Source organism: Ascaphus truei, chromosome 4 (assembly GCF_040206685.1).
Source record: "Ascaphus truei isolate aAscTru1 chromosome 4, aAscTru1.hap1, whole genome shotgun sequence".
Lineage (NCBI taxonomy): Eukaryota > Metazoa > Chordata > Amphibia > Anura > Ascaphidae > Ascaphus > Ascaphus truei.
In genome coordinates this window covers 209,681,803-209,706,576 of record NC_134486.1, presented here as the reverse complement: position 1 = coordinate 209,706,576, position 24,774 = coordinate 209,681,803, and the positions used below count along the sequence as shown (strand labels likewise).

Below are 24,774 nucleotides of genomic sequence, written 5' to 3'. Positions count from 1 at the left end.
GCGCGAACACATTAAACATGGCGGCGTCCTGCCTCAGCTGCCACCAGGAGCCCCAAGGAACGCGCTCGCCCCCGCAGCAGCACACACGCAAGGGGGAAAGAAACCGGCAGACAGGGGGACCGGAGGGACCCTGGCTACACATTATTACAGTATACATTTTGGGGTACCTCATATACGGTTGGGGCACCCAGAAACCCAATACAGGTTCTGGGACTCCTTGGCACTAACTGGGGTACCCCTTTTAACCTAGGGATTCCCTCAGCTACAGGGATACTTTTCATTCCTGTGCCTCATTTTACTGTGCACAAAGCATATATGTACTTAACACACTTTTAATAAAATATACACTTTAAAAACCTAAGTCTTTCTGGTATGGGAAATAGAATAAAAAGCTGCACTTTATTTTTCACTAACCATATTCCCCACACACTATTGCATAGACTTAGTATGGATTCTAAGAATCCCCTCTCGACCTCATATGTACAGTATGATTGGAGCACCTCAGAGCCCCTATAGAGTTAAATTTACATTTTGTGCCCTTTTGAAAATAATCTGAGGACGTTCAGGTAATATGGACCTCAATTTTTTATCTCCTTGTAATATATCCCAGTATTTATTAAACACTTGTGTAATTTTTGGAGCCATTGCATTATACTGCGTAATGAATGGAACAAAGTTGGCTCGATCTATTCGACTTAATTTTGTTCTTACTTTGCATGTTAATAAGTTCATCTCTATTTTTATTTTTAGCCATTTCCATGGCTTTGGATATGGTGACGTAGTATGGATTCTAAGAATCCCCTCACAACCTTATATGTATGGCTGAAGCACCTCAGAACCCCTATATAGGTTCTGGGTGACCTGGGCATTTATCATACGAACAAAAAAAGGGGGGGTACCCTCGCTCAGCTCAAAGTAGGGTGGGGGATGGTGCAAAACACTATATACAGAAGTACAAAAGGTAAGTACAAAACACTATACACAGAAAAAGTAAACCCAGTTATGGAAACTCTGTCCCCCATGTGGATGTGTTTATGACATATTTAAAAATAACTTTATTAGTTGAATCATCAAAATATATACATGGTTTAAACAACGACGCTAAGCTAAATCCTTCAAATTCATTGGTGAATGTTAGGATTTTATAAATCAGTGAGGTAGTTGTTTATAAATACTCAACTACCTCTGGTACAATGACCAGAGAGAAATATAACTATCCCTTTAATATATATCGAGATTGGAGATATAGAAATCTCCCACCATAATCATCCTGATAGCCAAATAGGTTTAGAATATATATATATATATATATATATATATATATATATATATGAAAAAGAAGAAAAATTGCTAGCGCCTACAAAAACTCCCCTAGCACAAACCCAATGTGCTGTGGGATGACTGTAACCAATGAATAATTAAACCATAAATGTAAAAACAGATATATATGGATAAAAAACAACGCAAAAAATCATATGTACATAGAAAAAAATATATAAAAATATATATATATGATCATAAATTATACGATACAATAAAAAGTCCAATCCAAAAAATGTGGGTACTGTCCTCCAGAGTACTGAAGCCTGATAAAGGGACCACCAAATCCCTCAAGGATATCTAGGAAAAAAACAAGAAAATAATAGACGCACTCATGGTGTAGTACTGTATGACTGACTAGAAAGGAATAAAAATTGCGCACTCACAAACGTGACAAGAACATAAGCATGTATGAGTAAACTCAATCGCCAGCAGGGACAGGATAGCAGGGTAACGTCTGGGGGCTCCACCGTGTGGTGCAGGTGTCAGTAGCTTCGTGGCCTCCGTGTACCGGACGCTTCCTCACTCCAATGACGGGAGAATAGGGTACCCCTTGATGAAGTCTTAAGGACGAAATGCGTAGGGTGTGTTTCGGATCACTTTTATCAGCACAATTGCATTATTTGTACAATTGCGCATTTTCAACAACTTCCTATTACGGACTTTATACAAAGCATTGTATCCAGCGGGTGCAGGGAGAGGCGTTGAGAGACTGTCCATATTCTCCTGTCACTTGAATGTTCCTGTTGACGTCACGATTCTCGCGGTATTGGAGTTGGACGAGCTCCCGCTGACGTCACGACACTCGCGAGATTGGAGTGAGGAAGCGCCCGGTACACAGAGGCCACGGAGCTACTGCTATCCTGTCCTCGCTGGCGATTGAGTTTTACTCATACTGTACATGCTTATGTTCTTTTCACGTTTGTGAGTGCACAATTTTTATTCCTTTCCAGTCCTATATAAATGTTATTTACATACTACACCATGAGTGAGCCTGTTGTTTTCTTCATATATATATATATATACTGAGTTAGTGACTGTCACAATATATATATATATATATATATATATATATATATATATATATATATATATATATATATATATATATTGTGACAGTCACTAACTAATTAGTGACTGTCACAATATATATATATATATATATATATATATATATATATATATATATATATATATATATTGTGACAGTCACTAACTCAGTAGGCTGGAATAGTGAATGGAGAGACGCTGCAGCCAGTTCACAGATTGTTAATCTCCTCAGACAGAAAGAAGCACACCTGCAGCCTAATTAAACAGGGGCTGAACTATCAGTGAAACAAGTGCTTTAAAAAGCAGGAAGTTGCTCACACAAGGTGAGCTTGTTTTTCCACAGGAAGGTGGAGAGAACTCTCCCGGCTTGGAAGCCGTAGCAGCTGCTGCTGCTCTGGTCCCCAGTCCTGCGAGGAGCTTTGCTGCTGGGACCAGCTGGGACCCCAACCCAGGATAAAGATAAACATTGCTGCGAGGCTGGACACCGCCTGCTCCCCGGAACCGTATTCCTGTTTGCAGTTTGGAGCTGCAACAGATAAGACTTTATTATTACACTTATTGGTTATACTTTGTGTTGCATATGTTATGGGCATGATCAGATTAGCTGGCTGTCTTGTTAGTAAGGGCTCAAGAAGTGAGTTAGTTTCCCTAAAGGGAACAGGCTTTAATTTTCAAGAAAGTAGTTTCTTAAAGGGACAGTGCACCCGTAAATTATTTTGGTTGTGGCTAATAAACCACTATAGTTGAACGTTTCCCATCGTGTCTAGCGTCTTACTGACCCCGCCGCGAGGCCGTCCTGCCACAGGTGGTGTCAGAAGTGGGATGCTATGCCTCTGGGGGTCAGTAGATGAAGATGTGTTGAGACACTGAACTCAAGCGGAAAAAAAAAATTATTTTTTGCTGAAGCATGGAAGTTACAGCTAGCAAGCGATGAGTGTAAATTTTGCCCCGTCGGGTATGAAAGGATTGCTGTGTAAAGCTAATGCCTTTTGCTGAAGTGAGTGAATTTGCAGCTAGCAAGTGCTGTGAGCAAAGTTTGCCCTGTCTGGTAAAAAAGAAAGTGAAAATGAATTTTGGCAAAGATGTTGCCCTATGAAGAACCCAGAAGGTTCAAAGATTGTAAAGCCCATACAAGTTACGTGTGTTGTGCAAAGTCTGCCTCGTCGGGTGTGAAGAAAAAAAAAAATCCGGGGTTTTAAAATGGCCGCCGTCATGTGTCAGTTTTGCAATGTACATAACCATACAAAACAGTGTCCCTTCAGGCCATACGATGATGATGATGACGACGACTCGTATGTGGCCCCTGGAGGAGAGCCGTACCCACAGATGAATTTAGTATGCTGGGCCTGTCATAAAATAGGTCACATGGAAGATGTGTGCCCCAAAATTTTCAAAGACAAACAGCTGCAAAAGCAAGCAACGCCCTATGAGTGCAAGCAAGCTGTGGAAGCTGATACCAGTGAGCGTGTGCCCAGTACCACTCATATCTCTGGAGCTAATAAAGCAAAAAGAAAGAATAAAAAGAAAACTGTTCCTCAAATCACAGGGGAAGTGACCAAGCCACTTGAACCTGCGCTGTCAGGACATGCGTCAGAAAGGCGCCGAGATGTGCTGCAGACCGGAGTGACTGGCAGAATTGTCACAGGAACGGTGGCAAAGGAAAAGGAGGAGCAAAGGGAAGCTGAATCCTTGATCCAGGGAAAAGAGGCCTTAATTTCTGCACTCCAAACTGCAAAGCGTGATTATGATGTCTTGCAGGAACAATTGAATAGGGAGCGAGAAGCTAATGCCGAGGTACAGAGGTGTATACTCCCAGCTATACAAGAGTATGCGGCTTTAAAGAAAACAGAGCATCTCTTACGGAGTGAGTTGGAGGAGCTGACGACAAGTTTGGATAAGGCCAACACCGCAAATGCTAACATGGAATCAGAGAGAACAAGTCCTGGCTGGAGACTATGCTATCAGATGTCCCAGAGAGATGTGCAAAACTTCATCAAAGACTTAGAAGTTTCTCACCAAGAAGCTAGCACGCTCAACACAGAGCTGGGTATGTTGAAGGAAACCCATGAGAATTCCCTGAGGGATTTAGAGACTGTAAGGAAGGAGAATGTAAGTCTAACGCAGAAAAATTCAGACTTGACTGATCAAATCAGTAAAGGTGATAAGAAGCTCCACCAAGCAGGAAAAGTGGAGAAGGAATTGATCCAGGAAAAGCTAGAGGTGCAGGAAGCACTGCAGAATGCAGAGAGGATGCAACGTGTCTCCCTGCAGCAGCACACACAGGCAACGCACTTATGGCAGAGCCAGCTGCAAGAGATACATGCAAGTCTGCAAGCAGCCAAGGAGAAGCAGCGAGTGCTACAGGAGCGGCTGAGTACCCAGTATGTCCCCACAGAACAGCATGAGGAACTGAGGGCCACGCTGTACGCCACAAGAGCATCGCTAGGGGCAGAGCTGGGTACTTTGAAGAAAGCCAATGAAACGGTCCTAAGGGATATAGAGACTGTGAAAATGGAGAATATAAACCTGAAGGAAGAGGTTTTAAACCTGACTGGTCTGGTCAGTGATGGGACTGAGAAGCTTCACCAAGCGCAGAAAGTGAAGACGCAATTGGCGCAAGAAAAAAATGAAGTACAGGCTGCTCTGCAGAATGCAGAGAAAATGCTGGAAAAAGAATGCCTCGCCCTGGAGCAGCTGAAGATCACGTTGAGCGCCACAAGAGCATCGCTGGAGGCGGAGCTTAGAAGCCAGGTGACTCTGTGTGAGAGGGAACATGAGAAGGTCCAAAGACTGGAGCAAGAGCTGGAGAAGCAGAGAGGCAACTCCATCTCCATGAGTCAGTATGCCAAGGAGAAAGAAGCCTGGAAGACAGAAGCAACAGCGATACTGGCGACAAGAACTGCAGAGCTCAAAAAGATGGAGGAGGCGTTGATGCAAACCCAGAGTAAGCACCGGGAAGAGGTGAAGGCCCTGAGAGGGGACTGGTAGCATCAGATTGAAGAGCTGCAAACGCAGGTTGCTGAGCGCAAGATACAGCTTGCCAAGCGGGAGAAGGTGACCGTCCGACAGGTGGCTTGCCTGATGTTGCACCATGAAACCGAGATGGCTGATATCCACAAGCGGCTGGACTACACGACCAATGAGGGGGCCCGGCTACAGCTGGAGCTAGACAAGGTCCGGGAGGAGCACCAGCAGCTGCAGGTCCAGAATAAAGAAAGAGAGACAGATTTAAGCCTTGCTCTGAGTCTGCTAGGAGATGTAGAATCGCGACTCAATTCTAACGAAGATGAACTAGCAGCCGCACTGAGTGAAAGAAGAAAGGCAGAAGGACTGCTTCAAGACCTGAGGAAGGACCTGGAGTCTGAGTGTGCTGGCCGCAAGATGGCGGAGAAACAAAAGTGTGACCTGGTCAAGGAGCTTGAGGCTCTGAAGACTGAGCGGGACGCTACGTTGGACTCTACGGCTGACCAGCAGGAGGTTTCTCAGATGAAGCTGGAGGAAAAGCTTGCAACCCCAAGACAGACGTTTAGGTTACTGAATCAGTCCAAGGAAAAGGTGGCGGTAGAGATAAAACAAGGGAGGCACTCCAGGAAGCATGACCGTGATACCGTTGCAGAACTACAGTCTACTTTCCACAAGGCACGGAATGCGAAGGCCAAATTGCGATGCACTAGCACAGTAAGAATCCAATCAAACTACACTGCCCAGGGGACACAAAGTGGATTCCTTGCCATGAGGGCAGCCACTGTGAAGAGACAGCCGCGAATGAGACGGAAGTGTGCCCGTGATCATAAGGGGAGAAAGACCGCACAGATGGTCCAGCAAATCTCCCAACAGAGTAAGTTAAAGAGACAAGACAGAAAGGCCCAAGCCTATGAGTCTGCTGACCGTAAAAGAGAGGTGCCATGGGGTGTACTTCGGGTTAAAAGGAATCCCGACCAAGTTGAAGTACTGAAGATAAATGGTGTGGAACCCAACACTGAAGGTACACTGAGGAAGAAAGGTCCAAAAGAGAAGGCCAAACAGTCACTGGCGAGTGTATGCAATGAGCTGACCGAGGTCAATGCTCTTCTACAGGATAAGGGAGACTCTGAGCACAAGAGGACAAGGACAACAATGCATCTTCAGGATTTACAGATCAAGGTCACAGCGTGGCGTAGAGTCCTGGCAGAGAGAGCTAATAGACAGCAGGATGCTCAGGAACCTTGTCAAGAAGAGACACAACAAAAGCGGAGCATCAACCTTAAACTGAAACTGGCACAAGACAAAGAGATAGGGAGGTACCAGTCTTCAGACACAGGTAGCCTGGTAATTACCCCAAAAAGAAAATGCCTAAATTGGAAGGCAAGAAAAAAAAAGGGGGAGGGAAGGGCCGACGTCAGACATTTTCGACGAAGATGCTGGTGCACGGGAATGGTGCACGGGCCGCTCCACAGGACAATGTTTCGCTGGGGAAAGGGATATGTGACAGAGTCACTAACTCAGTAGGCTGGAATAGTGAATGGAGAGACACTGCAGCCAGTTCACAGAGTGTTAATCTCCTCAGACAGAAAGAAGCACACCTGCAGCCTAATTAAACAGGGGCTGAACTATCAGTGAAACAAGTGCTTTAAAAAGCAGGAAGTTGCTCACACAAGGTGAGTTTGTTTTTCCACAGGAAGGTGGAGAGAACTCTCCCGGCTTGGAAGCCGTAGCAGCTGCTGCTGCTCTGGTCCCCAGTCCTGCGAGGAGCTTTGCTGCTGGGACCAGCTGGGACCCCAACCCAGGATAAAGATAAACATTGCTGCGAGGCTGGACACAGCCTTCTCCCCGGAACCGTGTTCCTGTTTGCTGTTTGGAGCTGCAACAGATAAGACTTTATTATTACACTTATTGGTTATACTTTGTGTTGCATATGTTTTGGGCATGATCAGATTAGCTGGCTGTCTTGTTAGTAAGGGCTCAAGAAGTGAGTTAGTTTCCCTAAAGGGAACAGGCTTTAATTTTCAAGAAAGTAGTTTCTTAAAGGGACAGTGCACCCGTAAATTATTTTGGTTGTGGCTAATAAACCACTATAGTTGAACGTTTCCCATCGTGTCTAGCGTCTTACTGACCCCGCCGCGAGGCTGTCCTGCCACAATATATATATATATATATATGCAAATATAACTGTATGCTCATCTGCATGTCTTAGGCAGGTCTGCAACCCCGCCTTTCCCCATTATCACCCAGCATACAGCACTTCCACTGCAGCAAGGGATTCTGGGAAATGACATGCAAATGAGCACACAGTGTCACTTTTTGCCTCAATAACCATTTTTAACATGGTTCCCTATACCTATGGCTCATTTGCATGTCATTTCCCAGAATCCCTTGCTGCAGTGGAAGTGCTGTATGCTGGGTGATAATGGGGAAAGGCGGGGTTGCAGACCTGCCTAAGACATGCAGATGAGCATACAGTTATATTTGCATATTTGCTTTCCTGTGGAGGGTTTTTGTCACTTTTTTTACTCACCATAACTTAACTCAGTATTATGGTTTTATATATATATATATATATATATATAATCCAATGCACAGCCGGCACACCATATGCAAGTAAATAAGTTTTGGTGCTTATCCCATAAAGCAATAACAGACCATACGATACCGGTTGCAATACGACATCAAGGGACAGCACGCAGGTAAGTAAATCATGAATTTTCTATATTTGATAGAAGACACAAAAACCGACGTTTCGGTCCCCCAGTGGGACATTTCTCAAGGCACCACCTTGAGAAAGGTCCCACTGGGGGACCGAAACGTCGGTTTTTGTATCTTCTATCAAATATAGAAAATTCATGATTTACTTACCTTCGTGCTGTCCCTTGATGTCGTGTTGCAACCGGTATCGTATGTTATATATATATATAATATATATATATTTATATATATATATATATATATATATATATATATATATATATATATATATATTTATTTATTTATATTTATATACATATATATACCTAATTAAAATCCAGGGGTAATGTTGATTCATATCCCAAGGATGGTAATATATATAGAGCTTAATGTGCCTTCCAGGTATCTGTTGACAGGTATAGGAACAAGCAATTACAGTACCGATCCTTGAGGTACTGCACTAATAACTAGCCCAACCTGAAAAAGTTCCATTTATAACAATTCTGTGTTATTTATTCTTCAACCACTTTTCAATCCAGGTGCAAATATTTGTACTGAGTCCAATTTGCTTTATATTCTACACTACCCTCTTGTGTGGAACCGTATCTAAAGCCTTTGCAAAATCTAAGTAGACCACATCAACTGCATTACCCTGGTCTAAATTCCTACTTACCTCATCCAAGAAACTAATAATATTAGTTTGGCATGACCAATCCTTCATAAATCCATGCGGACTATTACTAATAATTTTATTTTCCATTAGGTATTCCTGAATATTATCCCGGATAAAATCTTCAAGTAGCTTCCCCACTATTGATGGCAGACTTACAGTTACATATAAATATATTATCAAAAATAGAGAGAAAGGTGTATTAACACCATCTCTCTAACTAGAAGCTCATTAGTAGATGCACTCCGGGACTATTAAAACATAGCATTTATTAGGTATCATATTAAAATAAAGTCTACATGCATGAAAGTCATAATGTGTAATTGGTGTAATAAAAATAGAGTGGGAGTGGGTGACTCATTCGCCCCTTACGAATCTCCGTGTAGGAGGGAAACGCGTAGGGCGTTCGGCATAGTGACGTCATCTGGGAGGAATAGAACAGGGGAAAACCCGGGCGCTCCCTCAAAGGTGTATGACCAGGGACATATAAACAGATAGTTACGACCTTGAAAACATATACAAGGGTCCCCTCAAATTCGTCGTCTCGTCCTGTTGCTCTGACCCCAATAGGATCTATCCAGGACCCTTGTTAGTACAGGGATACAGAAAAGAAGGGGGTGCACAGGGTGAGGAACCTTACTGTAGTATGTTTAACCTCTAAAGTATGGAAAATGGGTGTAGTGAAAAATATATAAAAACACTTACACGGCCTTGTGTAAATGCTAGCACATCAAGGTATCTTTACGTTTTTCTTTTTTCTCTTCTTCTGCTGGAAAGGTTTTCGTTCTTCCTTCTCTTCAGGTCTGGTTCCCTTCTTACGTTCGCTAACAGCTTACAGTGGTAATGTTCCCCTCAAAGTAAAAATGGACATAAAAACAAATATGTAAGCGAAAAGATAAATCACAGACAATAATAAAAAAGGCAACCAAAGCTGCGATCACTCACACAGGCAAGTGTGAGTGCAATCCTGGGGGGGTATATCTTATCTTGCTTCTAGGATTTCATCGTGTAAATGACATGGGGGTGGTATATAAATAACACAAATGTGTATACAGAATGATACTCACACGGCCTCGTGTGAGCAAGCCCACATAAAATGTCCTTTTGTTCTAATTGGGTTTCCAGTGTTAACTCCCAAAAATGGGAAGTATAACAGGTAGCCCCTGCTTGATGGTAGTGTAGAAATGAAGAAGGTCTGAATTAAAACAGACTGCAATTTAATAAACCATACGTGGCACTTAAAAACATATCATAAAAATTGATATGAAAACAACCAAGAAAATAAAAATAAATGAATAGAAAGAACAGCCAGTCATTCGGAGATGGATCGTGAGTCCGTGGGGTGCAGCTAACAGTGTCTGCGTCCGGAAATAGTGCTGTTTCCTCTGGATTCACTCCTTGACGGTGGCTGTGTAGGTACAGATTACTTCGTGGAAAGAGCAACGCGTTTCGCCCGCTTATGGGCTTCCTCAGGCTCCGTAGAAGGGGGGTAGGGCTTAGAATGAGTATATATGCAAATATCAGCCAATCCCCTGTCCATCTAAGCGACGTTTTCTCTATTAGGGTCCGTTTTTCAATAGAGGGTAATGAGTGCTATCTTGCACTGCACTTTGACAATAATGTTGTAGCCCCATAATTCTGATTCACTTGAGGGTGGGAGGACTATTCCCTAGGGAACTGGACACGGGGTGGGATCAACGGGGTGGGATCACCCGGTGGAGGGAGACGGGAGGGTCGGCGTTCGCCATGACGCTGATTAGAGTGTCTCCTCTAGGGAGGGACACATGTGGATATATGTGTGAGAATCTTGCAAGTAAAGTTGATTGGTTACGGTACACTGCTTTGTGTGGTTAAGGTATAAGTCCTGCGAAGACCCACTTCCCCTCTGGCGGAAGCTGTCACAGTTGGAGGCGCTGCACAAAGTTATAAGTATTGTGTGTACCCCAGGTTCTCCATGGCAGAGGCTCAGACCCTGTGCGCCTACAGGTAATACAGCATATGATAGTGGTCTGCGTTCAGTAGGAAACAGGGCTACAGGTGTATAGGCTAACATCTGCTAATATATACTGCTCAGTACATAATATATGCATTGTAGGTGTTACATCCCCATTACTTCCAATTTACATACCCTTAGATATTATAATTGGGCATCTCATACTATCATCACCTTGCTATACCTATTATTACTTGCCTATAGCGCCTTTGTATACCTATGCTGTTGTATATGAGTTTATTTACCTTACCGTTAATTGGTTTGCAGTATCTTTCTTTATCTACTCTGACTATCATATCATACTATGTCCCTCCTCCCCCTCCCCCTCACTTATCTAGGAACTACTAGGAACTAATAACTAATAGGGGAACTTTGTTTGAGTCCAGCCCACATGTGGCTAGCCCCCCCTTGAGGTGGACTGGCTGTCCCTTCTGCCAGTCTCCTTCTGCTGGCTCTATATCGGTCTCTGGCCTCCCCTTCCCCCCTGGGGCCGATAATAAGGTAAATCCTTATGTGGGGTCCCCTCCGCTGATGTCTTCAGCTGTGGCTGCATCATCTACCTGTGCCGCTTCATCTCATCCTCCATGCGCAGGCGTCATATCCAAGATCTCACAAAGGGCTGTCGCTGTTCAATGACGTCACCGAACAAGCCCGCGAAAGTCAGAGAGGTTTCCGCTCGCCATGAGGAAGGATCAAAGTAGGATGGCCGCTGATCAAAAATTGCATGCGGGTCTGATCGTAGTGTGGATCATAGTCCCCATATCCTGGGGTCGGGAGGGGATCCAAAAGGAGTTCATTGCAGTCGGATTTCCCGAAGCTCCCTGTGTCCCCCTCAGGTAGTGGAGTCAGATGTACCGGGGAACGGTCGTAGTGGAAGACATCTTAGATGGAGCTCGTAGCTTCCCCCGCAGATCTGTCCTCTGCCTGGGCAGCCCCCATTTTGCTCCATGAGGGCGCAGGTATGCCGTCGTTAGACGCCATCGGACGAGGGGGGACTTATTGAAGATCCTGAAACTCCCAATCGGTTAAGGAAACCTTCGCCGACCTCCGGGTTCTTTAGAGTATGTGCCACTCCATTCTTTAGCATTAATAGCGCACACAGAAACTGCCAGCGATACTGTATGTTGTGATCTCTCAGAGCTTTTGTAACGGGGTCCAAAGCTCTTCTCTTGGCTAGTGTAGCTTGGGACAGGTCTTGGTACACCTGAAATTTGATCTGCTCAAACTCCATGACCTTGGCTTCTCTGGAGATTTTACATGTTTCTTCTTTGGTGCGATAGCAATGAAACCGGATCACTATGTCCCTGGGGGGGTCTCCTTGCTGAGATCTCCCCCTTAGCGCTCAATGGCACCTGTCCAGAAGGAGATCTCTGTCAGCCATGTCTGGGAAGAGATGTTCTAGCCATTTCGTGGAGAACTCCTCTGGGTCAGTAATGGATTCAGGTACTCCTCTCAGCCTGATGTTACACCTCCGATCTCTGTTTTTGGCATCTTCTATTTTGTCCTCCAGGGATCTGATCTGATCCTTTAGTGTGGCCATTTGATTTTGAGTTTGAGTCAGGGCAGCAACAGTTTCATCCGATTTGGACTCCAGAGCGTCTGTTCGCTCACCCAATGCATCAACATCCTTTCTAAGAGCCCATAATTCAGATTTGAACAACTTTTTCAGTTGTGCGCAAAATTCTTTCATATCTTTGCGCCGTACCACTTCCAGATCCTCTGGTTCATCGTCCAGGTTATCCATTTCTGGGTCTAATATGGCCGACTGCGCTGGAATCTCCGGTTTGTCCACCCTTGCCACAACTTTGATTTTTAAGTACGTGGATACCGGCTGGGTTTTTCTGTGCAGTGTTTTGCCCGTTGCCATCCCTGTATGTTTAGGGACACTTTTGGGTTTGAATCGCTGCAATGTTCGCAGGTCTGCTGCGGTAAAATCAATTATAAGCGCCGCTGGGAACGGAGCCTAATCCCTAAGCAACCATTCACCCTCCCGCCACGCATGCGCCCCGACATGCTGTTTTTAATGCCACATCATTCTATCAATTGATGGCTACATTGAAAGATAGTCAATCAGATGAAGGTAGAAAAAACAAAGCCCTTAAATAAACCCATTAGAGGGGTTTCCAAATTAAAAATCCATCTTGCCTCTCTTTTGAGTAAATCTTGTTCGCAATCACCACCTCTTGGACCAGGGTTTATTTGGTCTATTCCCATGAATCTACGAACTTTTGGTTCACCCTTATGGACACTATGGATGTGTCATGCCACCGGAGCGCCTGCTTGGTTGTGCACCGCACCTAAATGTTCTAATGATTGCAATATAGTGCGGGCGTTCTACCTTGTGCGCATCAATGATAATTGCAGGGTGCGAGCCTGCAGTTGCTATACTTGAGACGTGCGTGCGCATGGCTGAGAGCGTTGGTGCTGCAGATCTGTAAAAATACAAGAAATTTGTTTTTTCGCGCTACTGCCGCGCTGCGAGCCAATCACAGCGCGGCCTAACGCTGTGACAGAACCACACCCCCTAGCCGCACGCGTCACCGCTTGCGCTATAGCAACTAAACGCACACGTGCAACGCCGGGCGCACGTCCGCACGCACATTAGCGCGTACTATATAACAAGCCTAAGACTCTTCTTCTCAACTGTCTACCCACATATTTTTTTGGCGCAAATGCATTCTATTTGGCATATTACACCAGCAGTTTGGTAATTTATAAAATTGCGAACTGTAAATGTTTTGCTGTTATTCCAGTTCTTAAAGGTTTAGCTGGTAACCATGTGGGTTTGTGATGTTCAAAATGACTTTTTGTGAGTATGTCTCTAAAATGATGTGGTCATCTCCCTGTAATTGAAGGGTATGGCATTAGGATTTCCTGTAAATCTTTGTCCGCTAAAAGGATGTGCCAATGTTTTTTGAAAAGTTGTTGAATTTGGCCCCATTGTTGATTGTATGTGCCAACACACCAAGTGATTCTGGGTTTCTCATCATGCCTTTTGTCTAGGAGAAGATGTCTGGGGGTATATTTAGCCCTTTGATATGCCCTCTATATCACTTTATTAGAGTATCCTATTTGAAGGAACCCTTTTTTCATTAAGTTAGCCTGGAATTCAAAGGATTCCTCGGTGGAGCAATTTCTCCTTATCCTTAAAAATTGTCCCACCGGGATGCCTCTAATGAGATTCTGAGGATGGAGACTTTTAGGTTGAAGTAGATTATTAGTAGATTATTAGTTGCTGATTACTTTCTATACGTGGAGAGCTTCAATTCATTATCTTGTCCTCTTGTGATGTTGAGATCAAGGAAGTTGATCTCATTCTCACTATATTCATATGTAAGTCTCAGGTTTATATCATTGACGTTTAGAATGTCAACAAACTCATGTAGAGATCTACTGTCACCGTCCTATATCAACAGCACATCATCGATGTACCTCACCCAAAGGGTAATGTTTTTTCTATGGTTCTCTAGTGCCTCAGAAAAAAAACAGTTTCTGCTTCCCACCAGCCCAGGTATAGATTGGCATAAGATGGGGAACATGTTGTCCCCATCGGTGTACCCTGGGTCTGGTGGTACAGTTTTCTAGCGAACAGAAAATAGTTTCCTGTTAGAACAAATGTCAGTAATTTAATTACAATGTCATTGTGTTCCTTGTAGCACTCCCCTCTAGTTTGAAGAAAATATTTTGTTGAATCTATGCATACATTATGTGGGATGCTGGGGTAGAGCCCTTCTACATCTAGAGATGCTAATAGTGTATTGGGATTAATGGTGATACCACCCAGCTTTCTTAGAACATCCTTGCTATCTTGTAAGTAGGATGGAAGTGCCATGACAAAGGGTCTTAAAATCTCATCCAGGTATTGACTTGTTTTCTCTGTCAGATTGCCAATACCCGGTACCATATAGTGCCCTGGCTGTGGTAGTTTCCCTTTATGTACCATTGGTAATGTATAGAACGTTGACATAAGTGGGGTTTTGACTAGCATATAATCCTTCTCTTGTTTTGAGAGCACCTTAAATTCTACCCCTTCCTCAAGAATAGCGGAGAGTTCTTTCATATAAACATTAGTGGGGTTAGAATCCAATGTAGTGTAACATTTTTTATCACTCAGGATTTTAAGGTTTTCCTTAATATAGTCCTCTGTAGACAGGACCACTATGTTCCCTCCTTTGTCTGAGGGTTTTATAACGATAAAATGGTCAGATAGTTCTGTTAAGGATACTCTCGTCTGTGGTCAGATTATCACTTACAACACCCTTAGGCAATGATTTTAAGTCATTGATAACCAAATTAATAAAACATTCCACATTAGGACATGTGTCCTGCGGTGGTATAAATTTAGATTTTGATTTGCATTTCGAGAAGGGACCTTCCCCGGGGATTCTAGATGATTCCCTTGCTGGGTCGATGAGATCCCTAAGATTATCTAGGTCCAATTGTTCGACCGAGTTTAAGCCTAGATTGATGGCCATAGTAGTTTCTCTTCTTTTAAAGAATTTGTGTAAAGACGACCTCCTTCCAAAACGGTTTCTGGCAGTTTTCACCCATTCGAAACAGTCGAAATTTGAAGTCAGGGTGAACGAAAGCCCCTTGGATAGAGTTTTTATGTGAGTTTCTGTCAGATTAAATTTAGACAGGTTGATAATTTGTAGGGGATTTTCATTCTCTTGAAAACATTCATCCAGTATCTGATGTAGTGGTTGGGTATCCATGTTTAGTAATGTGGCCATCTTGTTCTCCTCCCAAACCCCCAGACTAATCTGTCTCTTAGATTTACTCCCCTTCCCCCTCTGTGTTCGCCACTTGGAGGCGGTCCAGTACGGGGGAATCCTACATTTTTTATTTCATCTGAATGATATTTTTTATGGAAAGTTCTAGTTTTTAGATCTTCTTCTTCTGAAGTATCCCATTCGGTAGAGGAAGCGTGATTCTCAGGGGGGATTACAGTAATCGCTTTTCAACATTGGAGAGGATATCTGTAAATCTTTCCCTCTCTAAAGTATTTTTGGTTTCTCAGATATTTTTTGCGTTTACGTTCTTTTAACTCTTTTGTATATTTTTCAATATTCAGCTTGAGTTTTGTTTCTAAGTTTGTAAACTCTGGTAAAGTATTCCATTGGTCCAGGCTCTCAAGTTTAGTTTTTAGCTCGTTATTTACTGTTTTCAGTTTCTCTGATTGATATTCTGTTTGCAACTTCATTAATTCTTTGGAATACTTTCCCAGGATGGAGTCCCAAGACTTTAGAAAGTTCACATCAGTTATATGGTGTGCTGGTGATAATTGTAATCTCAGTCCCCTAGGTACTATATCATTCTTCACATAATTTTCTAGGCTAAATTTTTCCCACCATAATTTTGCTTGTGTCTTTAGCTTTTATCTAGACTTTGAAAGAAACGTGATAAGTCCTTAGGTGCTATGGTTTCTGTGTCGTTAACTGGTATTGTACTTTCAAAGAAATTTTGACTGGCACTCTGCCATTCCTTAAAATTCGGTTTACTTGATAGAAAACACGACATTTGAACACTGGGTCAAACTCCATCTATCAACAGAAGAATATTTAAATATACACTGTATAGATAAGTATATAAATTTTAATTTGAGTATAGTGTGGAGCAAGCACGTACTGTAGGTGAGCTAGGGGAAGAAAGAGTATAGAACACTCCTTTACATATAGTTAACCTGGGGGAAAGGTAGGGGAGGGGAGGTAGGAAAGGAAGTGACCCCTGCTCAGCTAAATCTAGTTGTGGTACGGTGCTATTCCCAAGATAAGTATAATATAGAAACCAAAGAAAAAAGAACCTGGTTATCGAAAGCACTCTAGTACCCTAAGATATGTAAAGTTTGATGCTTTATTACATTAATGAAATTATTATAATTAAAACAATGGGGCACAAACAGAAAAACGACGAGCACAAAACACAGAGTCTCCGGTCAGTATTTGTGAGGATTCGCCATCCTGGCGGTCGCAGACCGTCTCCTCACCTCAACAAGCCTTCCGTGACGGACACTCAGGATGTGCGGTCTCGTGGTCCCAGTACGTGCGCGGCCTGATCCCCGTACGCGGATTTGGACCCCGCCTCCCACTCTGACGCACGACGGGTGCGTACGACCAGCCTCCCTGCTGATGCGCGGTACAAGCCCCACCCATGCTCTGGTGATGGACAGGACCGGCGTGGGAGTGACGTGCACTCTCGGCTCCGCCCCTGACCTCCATGACACGCGCGGGTCGATGTGCGATTGATCCTGCCCCCTCTTGCCCTATGGTCACTCAGAATTGGTGTGGGAGTGATGCACACTCCAGGCTCTGCCCCCGGACCTTCGTGACGTGCGTGGGACGGCGTGCCAGCAGTTCCGCCGCCATCCCCGATTAGGCTGCATCATAGGGCACACATGTGTGCACCAGCAGCCTATCGGTGCTTACTTCCTGGTTCCGCCCTTGCTGGCTATTGGAGGCTCCATCTTTACATACCTTTGGTCTGCTCTCATTCTTTGCTGAGCATAGCCTAGTGTGACGCTGTGCTTTGCTGCATTCAAGTTCCTGTGACCTTGCCTTGCCTTGCTGATTAACCTCTTGTTGTCTGACCCTGCTTGTCTCTTGGATTCTGCACCTCTCTCCTGATCCGGCTACGAACGACCATTCTCCTGTCTCCAGTCCTGACCTTGGCTAAGTACTCCAACGATCCGATATTCTCCTATCCTGAACCTGGCTACGTACCCCGCCAATCCGCTACTATCCAATCCTGAACTTGGCTACGCACTCTGACGATCCGCAACTCTCCGGTCCTGAACCTGGCAAGTACTTTGACTATTCTCCAATCTGTAATCCTGACCTGGCTTGAACGACTACTCTACATCCTAGGCGTGCCCGCCTGGCAGTGGGTCGGCGTTAACCAATTCCCTACCTCAGCACCACGGTCGCACTTCGTTTGTGGTGAGCTACGCATTACAATATTACTGACCAAGGACTCCACCCTCTGCACTCATCGTGTCTCCACCCACACCCCTCCATTCCAATAACTATATTAATAAAATTATAACCAGGTTCTTTTTTCTTTGGTTTCCACATGTCCTGGGCATAGAGTTAAGATGTCAAAAAATACATGGTTACAAATACATAGTTACATAAGTGAACAGGGTATTCATTATATACAACACATTGCATGCACATTTAGAGATAATATACAGTATATTATCTTGATATGCAGATGTTTGATTAATGAGCAGTATTACTATTTAACTGTCTGGATAAGAATGATAAAGAGGCTCTGTAGCCACAGATTGCTCTATTATTGGCTGTCTTTTTTTTTAGCATGTCCTCTTAAGCACTTTTTTTGTGCCTTTGGGCATCTTTTCTGTCTCCCCTGGTTGCTACTGTTCTCTGTCCTTATAGTTCCTGCTTCCTGTTCGTCCTTTGCCTTTGTTTTGTGTTAGACTCCATGCCGCAGCTTCTGTTCCTGTACCTGTTCTGTTCCGTGTTGGCGTTCTGTTCCATTAAAGGCCCTTGCTGGTAATCTGTCTTGTCCCTGTTTGTTCCCTGGTCTCAGTCCCTGCTCCCTGGTCTCAGTCCCTGCTCCCCATTCTCAGTCCCTGCTCCCCTGCCTCTGCTCCCCTGCCCTGTTCCTGCTTTCGTCTCCTCGTTGCTGACCCCTGCTTGTGACCCGACTACGCTATCTGCCCCCTGCCTCTGACCTCTGCTTGTAACTGCTACCACGCTCCCGCTGTTCCGGCTACCAAGGTCCTACCCACTCCAGGAATCCCCTTGTGACAAGGAGGAAGCCACAACCCCTATATTAACGAACATTTGGTTAACTGCGTAAGAAGTTCATAGGAGTCTTGATAAAATTAAAGTTAATAAGGCACCTGGCCCCAATGGCATGCATCAAAGAGTTCTTAAAGAGTTAAGTTAAAGTAAAACCATTACAGTACAAATCCATCTATTCAGGATCCCATCTGTAGAGCTTGTGCTTTTTCCTCCAAAAATTATATTTTGAACCCCGTCCAAAAAAAATATTTTAACGATAACTCACTTTTTTGTTGTTGCTAAAAATCTTAGTAGCAGCAGCCTTGTTTTTGAGACACTTTTCAAGCAAGTGGCATGGTAATGATCTGTATCTTATCTGAAGAGAAAATAACCCTTGCAGTATACCGTCACTAATGATGCAGAAAAAAACAGGAAAACTCCTGAGGAAGCCGTTCGATGATTTGGCAAAACGTGTAGAGTGGATCGCCTAGACGTTTGATGTGAGGCGGGGAGACACACTGTTGAGGATAGGCACGCCACGGAAGCCTATACCGGAAGTGACGAACCAATTGAGAGACCACACCGGAGCTGAGCTACCCGAGTGAATCCGGCAAGCAGAGAGCCAAGGCGGACAGCTCAATTCATTACAGTGGACGTCCCAACGAAGGCGGAGTGGTGCTTTCCTGTTTTTTCTGCTTCCCCTTTCCCTGCTGAGTTGAGGTGTGAAGTAAAAGCAGTCCCGAACATAGAAGTACACATCCCAGTTCACTTTTGCTGCCCTGAACTTCAGTTTATTCTCGTGAATAGGACACACAGAAGAGCCAAGATTTGAATTTATTCACATAAGTTAATCATCTGCACTTAGATTTTTGCACTGTTGTTTTTTCTCCCTACATGGTCCCCCTGGATTGTGAAAACGGAACTTTCTACATTTTGGGGCTGAGTGAAGACAAACCCCACCAGAGGGTTTGAGCAGGGAGTTACAACTTTATTACTTTAATTATTTTATCATGTTATTTAACATAATAATTGCACTATAATTATAACTTGATTTAGTCACTATTTAGTGAAGGATTTCACTTTAAAGTTTTAGCGCCTTTGTTATACACTATCACTTTGTCACTAAAGTTTATGACAGTACAATTAGATAAAGACTGAAAAAGTAAAAAATGGTAAAAGTAAAAAACCAAAAAATGGTTTGTTTGGAAGGGATGCCAGCAGAAAGCCTCCTCTCTCTAAAAAGAACATGGCAGCACGGCTTAGGTTTGCAAAGTTGCATCTGAACAAACCACAAGACGTCTGAAACAATGTCCTTTGGATGGACGAGACCAAAGTGGAGATGTTTGGCCATAATGCACAGCGCCACGTTTGGTGAAAACCAAACACAGCATATAAGCACAAACACCTCATAACAACTGTCAAGCACAGTGGTGGATGGGGTGATGATTTGGGCTTGTTTTGCAGCCACAAGACCTGGGAACCTTGCAGTAATTGAGTCGACCATGAACTCCTCTGTATACCAAAGTATTCTAGAGTCAAATGTGAGGCCATCTGTCCGACAGCAAAAGCTTGGCCGAAATGGGGTCATGCAACAGGACAATGATCCCAAGCACACCATCAAATCTGCAACAGAATGACTGAAAAAGAAAAGAATCAAGGTGTTGCAATGGCCCAGTCAAAGTCCAGACTTCAACCCGATTGAAATGCTTTGGCTGGACCTTAAGAGAGCTGTGCATAAACAAATGCCCACAAACCTCAATGAACTGGAGAAACGTTGTAAAGAAGAGTGGGCCAAAATTCCTCAACAACGATGTGAGAGACTGATAAAGTCATACAGAAAACGATGACTTCAAGTTATTGCTGCTAAAGGTGGTTCTACAAGCCATTGAATCATAAGGTATACTTAGTTTTTCACACATGGCTTCTCCATTTTGGCTTTATTTTTGTTAAATAAATCATGACATGGTGCAATATGTCATGTGTTGTTGTTCATCTGACGTTGTATTTACCTAATTTTAAGACCTGCTAAGGAACATATGATTGTTATTATGCCCTGATATGTAAAACCATAGAATTCAAAGAGGGTGTACTTTCTTTTTCACACCCCTGTATGTGCTTGCCCTCTCCGTGAGAGACCCAATTCCGGAAACTATCGGTCATCCTGGTGGTTTCACAAGTTTTTTGTGAACTTTCGGGATGCTTTGAAAGTTTCTATAGTTGCTTTTGTGGTCATCAGAAATTCATATTCTTTTTTAGAAATTACCTTTTCGGTTAAACCTTCCTTTAAATTTTCAGCGAGTTTCTTAGTGAATGCATCAGTATGGTCCATGCTCAGGACTTTATAACATTTTTTATTGTTCAGAAGTCTTTGATTTTCCAAGACATAATCTACCGTAGTTTGAAGCACAATGTTTCCCCCTTTGTCTGCCTGTTTTATAGTTATTGAGCTCATATCTTTAAGTTCTTTATGAGCCTTCTTTTCTGAGGGAGTTAGATTTGTACAGGTATCACTTGGATGGATACTTTCTAAGTCCTTTGTTACAAGATTTACAAAGGTAGAAACATTTGTGCATGTACTCAGATGTGAGGTACCCACTAGGTATAGCAAGGTGTCCCTGATGGAAAACCTACTCACAATGGCTTTCGGAAAACACTCCATGTTTCGCAGGAACATAGGAATCAGCAACGACTCTGGACAACACTCCAGGCTCTTCAGGGAAACCTTGATGGAAGGCCAACTTAATGTGAACGTCAGGTGCTGATGGGAAATCTGTGGGAGGTGCATTTATCCTCATCACAGGAGTGTAGGCATCAGCATCAGGTACAATAGGCATTGCAAGGAACTTCACAAGGGGTCCATCTAACGTCATAGCAGGGGCATGGGCATCGGGAACATAGGCATCAAGGACGGGTGCATCAGACTGTCCATATGAGTCAGTGGGGACATAGAGTTCACTTTCCGTGGTCTCCTCTTGCGACTGCCGTTTCGTGGCATCACCCAATGAAAATTGAAGACCAGATATTTGAGTTTTCAGCTCTTGAAGCTGTCCTTCTGCACTTCTTTTCCCACTTAATGCAGTTGCCAGTTCAGCTTCTTTTGAGTTGAGTCGCGACCCCTTATCTCCCAGCTGACTCAGAGCAAAGCTAAAATATGTTTCAATTTCTTTATTTCTGACCTGCAGCTGCCGGTACTCCTCCCGGACCTTGTCCAGATTCACCTGGGCTTTCCCACGGGCTGTGTAGTCCAGCAATTTGCAGGCATTGGCCATTTTGAACTCATAGCACAGTGTCGGGTGGGCCACTTGATGGACACCTCCTCTCTCTCTTCCTTTTTGGCAAGCTGTGTCTTGAGCTCAGCGATCTGCGCTTGCAGCGCTGTGAGTTGCTGGGATGTGTGTTCAGCTGCTAGCTTTAGCTCTTCCATTCTTAGACTTTGCTGTAATTTCCACTCCTCAGTGAGAGACCCCTGTTTAAGTGCATCCTGCAATTCTCCTCTCATGGCTTTCATCTCTTCACTGTGATTGTTCTGAGCTTGCTTCCATGCATCCCTCATTACATCCTGGAGCTCCGCCAATTCCGTCGCTAGGGTCTCAGCAGCTTGTCTTTTCCAGGTTTCTTTTTCCTGTATGTACTGACTGTTAGGGATGGAGCAGTGTCTCTGCTCTTCTAACTCTTGCTTTAGTTTCTGGACCGCCTCGTGCTCCCTCTCATAAAGGGTTACCTGGCCTCTAAGTTCGTCCCCCAGGGAGGCTCTGGTTATGCTCAGTGTGGCCTTCAGCTCCTCATGGTGCTCTCGGGAGACACACTGGATACTCAAATGTTGCTGCAGAATTTTTACTTTGTTAGCAGTCTGGAAACTTTCTTCCTGCAGAACTCACTGATTTTCCTCAGCATTCACCTGTCTCTCCTTGGCATTCTGCAGACTCACACACAGTTCTTGCAGCTGGCTCAGCAGCATATTTTCTGCCTGTGCGCACTGCTCCAGGGATATATGTTCTTCTTGCAGCACGCTCTCTGCATTCAGCAGTGCTGCCTGTATGTCTAACTTTTCCTGGGCTAATTGTTTCTTAACCTTTTGGGCTTGGTGAAGCTTCTCTGTCTCTTCACTAACCTGACTAGTCATATTCATAACCTCTTCCTTCAGGCTTATGTTATCTTGCTTTACTGACTCTCTGTCCCTTAGGACCGTCTCATAGGCACCCGCACAGTACACAGCTCTGTGTTTAGACCGTGACTTTCCTGGTGAGAATGTTCCAGCTTAGTATTCAGCCTGTGAACTTCTTTCTGAGATGCTTCTAGCGCTGTGCCAACTTGATCCCTGAAACTCTGGTACTGGGCAGAACCAGCGTATGCCTTCTCCAGCTTACTTGACAAGATCACCCTGTCACTCTCCAACTGATCCTTTTCTTTTTCTAAGGCACCCTCTGCTCTTTCCAGTGCCAAGTGCATCCTTAACTTTTCCTCTATCAATAGTCTATTTGAGTCTTTTATCTCCTTCACTGGCTTTGACAGAGAGGGTATTGTACATTTGGTTTATACTTTCAAACTCACTTTTCCACCTTTCAAAATCCTCTCTTACAGAACGTATCTGTTTTCAAGTAGCATCCCTCCTCCCAAAAGGCTCCCAGCTCTGTCCTAAGTTCGTATTGAACCTGTCAATTTCCTTCATAGAGATATCCAGGAATGCATTACTTTTAGCAGCGAGGCGCTGATCTTCAGCAGTATCAGAGTATGCCGTCTTCAGCTCACCTAACATGACAACCAGGTCACTCTCCAACTGGTGCTTTTTTTCTCTTGCAAAACTGTGGCGGTGAAAGGGTTTATCAGGCCAATAATAAAGATATTATGCCTGGCTGGTTAACCCTAAACCGTGTTGGGACAGAAGGGGTTAAAATGCACTGTCAACCTAATACCATGTTTTCCACTACACTACCTTTATTGTCCCCGTTTTGCAGCTCAGAAGCTGGCTGCAGTAGTATGAATGAATGAGAAATGTGCTAACTGTATTTGCGACACAAGGGGGAGCCTCTAGCCCTGTGCCAAGCGCTAAATTGGAGAAGTGTGCTTTCGAGTAAGTAGCTGCATTAAAGATAGGTATCAGTTTCCAGACCACAGACGTTGAAACCGCAAAGTCAATTGAATAAGTGGTCTGCGGTTTAGCTGAAGTACCTTCTTGCTACAATCTTTCCGGCTGTCTCGTTATCCACTTGAGGTGAATTGGTGGCGCGTGTCTGCGGTTACCGATCAAAGCCAGCATGGATACATTGTATGCCGTCTTGTAACCCAGACCGATTATAGGTCAAACCGCAACCCACATCACAAAGCCCCTTCAATTAAGTGGATAAATTGCGCTAGGAAAGAGCTAGCACTCTAATTTTTGGAGTGCAGCTAGGTAAAAAGAAACCATGAAAATACATATGAGTTTTATATTTGTTGCATATACAGAACATGCATTTATAAATAAACTGTATCCCAATGGTGTTTTCAATGCAAAGGCAGGAACCCCTTTCCCGCCGGTCCGGCAATGAATCCATTAACATGCCTATATGTTGTGGATGAATGAGCGGAGGGATTTTTCATCTCCGTACTTCAAAGGGCACCCTGCTAATGTGGTGCCCAGTGTCTAGAGAAGTCTGGAGTTGAAAAGCCTCAGAGACCCTAGGTTTTAGGGTGGCCGGATTATTCCTATCCAGACTTTGAGGCATTCACTTCGCAGGGGGCCCTTTGAAGGGATAGATCTGGAATTAAAATTACTTAATATTTTGCGGGCTGGCTTTTCTGCAGCAACTATTTTTGATTTCTCATCAACATGTACTTTATAAATCAGGGTTATTTTTTGCGAACTTGGCTTTCCTGCAGTAATTTATGTCAAATATATATTTTCGTTAGGCTGATCTATCTTGAATCTGAAAATGACATTACAGTATATTGTGTGGAGCTGGCTTTCCTGCAATAGTTTTGCAGAACTACAGTATCTGGAATCAAAAATTATTTTATATTTTGAGGGGTTGGCTTTCCTGCAGTTATTTATGTCATATATATTTTAGAAATAAACTTTTTGGGAGCTCCAAGTATATTAAGTGTTTAATGTGTATTAATACTAAATTTGGTGACTGTGGTGTTTATGATGAATGAAATAGGGCAAGTTTGATGTGTGAGAAGGTTGGATAAATGTGGAGTGTAATGTATGTTGATTACAAGGGTGAGTTAAGAATGGACACATGGGTACAAAAAAATTCAGCATCAGAAACTAGATACATGAAAACATTTTTATTAGTTCAAGCCTTCCCCTTCCACTCCACTTCAGCACTCACCCTCTGCCTGTGCAATAAGAT

At 43.7% G+C, this 24,774-nt stretch overlaps 1 protein-coding gene and 1 long non-coding RNA gene across 5 annotated transcripts in view; both read left to right on the top strand.

Annotated features, from left to right (window-relative positions):
- The window catches only part of CATSPERE (catsper channel auxiliary subunit epsilon), an 891,786-nt gene that overhangs the window by 796,768 nt on the left and 70,244 nt on the right, over positions 1-24,774 (top strand). The window lies entirely within an intron of this gene.
- LOC142493202 (uncharacterized) overlaps positions 24,772-24,774 on the top strand; it is a 663-nt gene continuing 660 nt past the window's right edge. Inside the window, exon 1 of the long non-coding RNA XR_012801041.1 lies at positions 24,772-24,774. This exon is cut by the window's right edge and continues 136 nt beyond it. This is a non-coding gene — a long non-coding RNA (uncharacterized LOC142493202).